Raw genomic sequence first — 4,264 nt, 5'->3', positions numbered from 1 at the left:
ATAGATATAGATGTATGTAAAAACATGAAAGCTATACCATAAAGGAACGAGTGGAGAATGGATAAAGGAAATAAATCTCATTGTTGCAAGACTGTTACATTTATGTGAAGAGGTATACTATTTACTTTAGGCTCTGAAAAGTTAAAAATATAAATTTTAATTTCTAAAACATCCACTAAAAATTAATGCAAAAGGTATAGTTAAAAAGGCAATCAGTAAATAAAAATAGAATTTAAAGAATTATTGATACAAGCTATAAGACAAAAGAAAAGAGGGGACAGAGGAAAGAAAAACAGAGAAGAAATGCAGAAAATAAAACAACCCTAATCCAACCCTATCAATAATTACATTAAAAGTTAAAGGATATACTTACCTGGCAGGGGAGATACCATGATCAGGAAGGTGGTTTTCCCAGGGTGAGGCTTCTCCATTGCACTGCGGAGGTGCTGACCCCTGCGATTTCCCCAAATGTAAAAAATGTGGCATTTATACACAATGGAGTATTACTCTGCATTAAAAAATGACAAAATCATAGAATTTACAGGGAAATGGATGGCATTAGAGCAGATTATGCTAAGTGAAGCTAGCCAATCCCTAAAAAACAAATGCCAAATGTCTTCTTTGATATAAGGAGAGTAACTAAGAACAGAGTAGGGATGAAGAGCAGGAGAAGTAGATTAACATTTAACAGGGATGAGAGGTGGGAGGGAAAGGGAGAGAGAAGGGAAATTGCATGGTAATAGAAGGAGACCCTCAGGGTTATACAGTGGAGGAGGTAGAGAGAGAGGAGGGGAGGGGAGGGGAGAGGTGGGGAGGGGGGAGGGTGGAGGATGGGAAAGGCAGTGGAGCACAACAGACACTAGGATGGCAATTTGTAAATCAATGGATGTGTAACTGATGTGATTCTGCAATCTGTGTATGGGGTGAAGGTGGGAGTTCATAACCCACTTGAATCAAAGTGTCGAATATGATATGTCAAGAAATTTGTAATGTTTTGAACAACCCACAATAAAAAATTAAAAAAAAAAAAAGTTAAAGGATAGCATAGTTTAATTAGAAGGCAGAGACTGCGCTGGGCATCTTTGTGGTATGCGCATGCATGTAATCCCAGCGGCTCAGGAGGCTGAGGCAGGAGGACAATGAGTTCAAACTCAGCCTCAGCAAAAGCAAGATGCCAAGCAACTCAGTGAGACCCTGTCTTTAAATAAAATCAGTGGTTGAGTACCCCTGAGTTTAATCCCTGGTTGCCTCCTCACCCTCTCCAAAAGAGGTTGGAGTTAATTGAAAGCAAAGCAAGATGCAATTATTTTCTGTCCATACAAGATACATTTTAAATATGAAAATGTAGATAGGTTTAAATTAAATAGATAGGAAAAGAGAGGGTATGTATACAGAAAAGCTGCAGTGGCTATTTACTATCAGATAAAATAGATTTTAAGACAAAAATGTTATCAGATTTAAATAAGGAAACCTCATACTAATAAAAGTGTTAATCCCTCAGGAAGATGCAGCAATTACGGGCGTGTGAGTGCGCACACGCGCGCACACACACACACTTTAGGGAGGCTGATGCAGGAGAATTGCAAGTTCAGGCCAACCTCTGTTAACTTAGCTCTAGGCAACTTAGTGAGACCCTCTATCAAAATAAAAACTAAAAGGGCTGGAGATATGATTCAGGGGTAAAACCCTTCTAGGTTCAATCCCTGATACCAAATAAATATATAAAAGGGCAACAAAATACATGAAACAAAGATTGACAAAGTTATAAGGAGAAATAACTCCACAAACATGGTTGAGGACTTTGAAGACCCCTCTCAGCAAGTAATAGAACAAACAGGCAGTCAGTAAGACTTTGGAAAACCAGACAACATCATTCATTACCTTATTGTGATTGCTGTTTACAGGTCAGGATATATAAAATCTGCTCAATAGACACTCTTTTCAAGTATACCATAGTATGTTGATAAAGAAATCCATATTCTGGGCAAAAACACAAGTCTGGTAAATTTAAAAAGGATTCAACTATTCAGAGGGTGTTCTCTGACCACAATACAAAATAAATTAGAAAAAAAATAAGATGTCTAGAAAACCTCCTAATATATGTAAATTAAACAATATAAGGCTAAATCAGCCAGAGGACCAAGAAGATCTCACAAGAGGAATTGGAAAATACTTTGATTTGAATAAAAACAATAACAAACAAACAAAGAGGCTGGGAATGGAGCCTAGTGGTGGAGATCGTGCTGAGCATGTGCAAGGCCCAGGGCTCAATCTCCAGCGCCACACACACACAAAATAAAATAAAATAAAATAAAATAAAATAAAATAAATGTTGAGCACAACTATAACAGTGCTTAGAGGAAAATGTATGGCTTTAAATGCTTTCATTACAATATAAGAAAAGTCTAAAAGCTAGGACTAAAGATCTACCCTGAGAAACTATAAACAACAAAGTATAAGAAAAGCATACAGAAGGCAGGAAATGTTAAAAACAGAAATCAATAAAGAGAAATAGAAAAGATAATAGAAGAGTAACATGAAAAGCTGGTTCTTTGAAAAGTTCAGAAATATTTATAAACAGTAGACCAAAATTAAGAACAAAAAGAGAACAAATGATCAGTGTCAAGGAAGGAGGAATGCTGTATAATAAGGTGAGCCCGGAAGAGCAGTGGAGGGGTTTAGGAACTTGAATCTGACACCAGGGAAACTGAATATCCATTTGAAAACAAAATAGAATCTTAACCCCCTGCCTCCCACCACAAAAAACTCAGTTCCAAGCCAGGCTCAGTGGGGCATGCCCTTAATCCCAGAGGCTTGGGAGGCTGAGGCAAGAGGATCACGAGTTTAAAGCCAGCCTCAGCGAAAGTGAGGCGCTAAGCAACTCAGTGAGACCCTGTCTCTAAATAAAATACGAAAAAGGGCTGGGATGTGGCCCAGTGGTTAAGTGCCCCTGAGTTTAGTCCCTGGCACACACACACACACACACACACACACATCAGTTCCAAGGAGCCTTTAGACTTAAATAAGACAGAAAAAAACAAAACAATGAAGTTTCTAGAGGGAGACACAAGGGAATATTTTCATGATCTAGCTACTTCTGGAACAGGAAACAAAAAACACTAAACATCTAGAAAAAATAAAAAATTTTGTATTACATTAACACTGAGAAAGATACTTTAAGAATATGGAAATAGGAGATGATATTTTCGAAACATAACTAATGAAAAGGTTGTATCTAGCATGTGTATTTTAAAACACTTGAATTTAATAGGAAAAAGAACAGGCAGCATGATAAAAGAATAAGCAGGAGATTTAAATTAAATTGGTATTTTTTCAAAATAAAATATCCAAATGGCTCCAAAAATGACCCAGGAACACAGGAAGATATGTTCAACTTCATCAGGAAAATGCAATTAGTATTGTATTGCGATACCATTATAAACCCACTAAAATGGGGCCATTAAGAAGATTGATAATACCAGGTGATTGCAAGGATATGGAACAACAGGAATTCATGCTGCTGACAGGAGTATAAATTCTCACAACCACTCTTGAAGACTGTTACCCACTAAACTTGAAAATATGCAAAACCAATGACTCACCATTTCCACTCCTACATTCATATGAAATATAAATGTATGCACATATGTAGCCAAGAAAATTCATAGTAATATTATTACTTAGAGTAGGCAAAAATTAGAATTATCTAAATGCTCATACGCAATGGAATAAATGTGGAATAGTCATGCAACTGAATAATACACAGCAGTGAAAAGGAATTAATCATACCTATTTGCAACAGTAATGAAGAAGCTCACAAATAAAATGTTTCATGAAAGAGGTTATATGCAAAATAATGTATTGCAGACACACAGCTTCTTAAAAAAAGGCAAAAACCAAACTATAATGTTTAAAAATGCATTCCTGAGGACAAAACTGTAAAGAAAATATAAGGAGTAATTACTATAGAAACTAGCATAGTGACTATTTTTGAGCTGGCTGTGATAGGAAATATTTAAGAGAGGGGGTTTGAGGGATGTAAGAAATGACCTAGGAAGTGATTACACCAGTGTTCTTCATAATAAACCATCGAGCTGTATTCTTTATTCTTTCTACTTTTCTTTCTGTGTATTATTGCATAATGGAAAAAGAGACCAAAAAATTAAAAAGAAGCTGAGGAAGTTTTTCAATTCATTTTTGAGGGCTACAAGAAGATCAAATGGAACCACAGGGGGAAGAGCTTTACCATTTGATAGTTGCAGGT

The 4,264-nt window shown here is 36.3% G+C and overlaps 1 pseudogene; it reads left to right on the top strand.

The window, feature by feature from the left end:
• The first annotated feature begins 365 nt into the window (after positions 1-365).
• Positions 366-512, top strand: LOC125618204 (annotated as a pseudogene).
• The last annotated feature ends 3,752 nt before the right edge of the window (positions 513-4,264 follow it).

This window comes from Marmota marmota, unplaced genomic scaffold, assembly GCF_001458135.2.
Source record: "Marmota marmota marmota unplaced genomic scaffold, marMar, whole genome shotgun sequence".
NCBI classification, from domain to species: domain Eukaryota; kingdom Metazoa; phylum Chordata; class Mammalia; order Rodentia; family Sciuridae; genus Marmota; species Marmota marmota.
The sequence above is the reverse complement of the archived record's forward strand: the minus strand, read 5'-3'. Positions and strand labels throughout refer to the sequence as shown.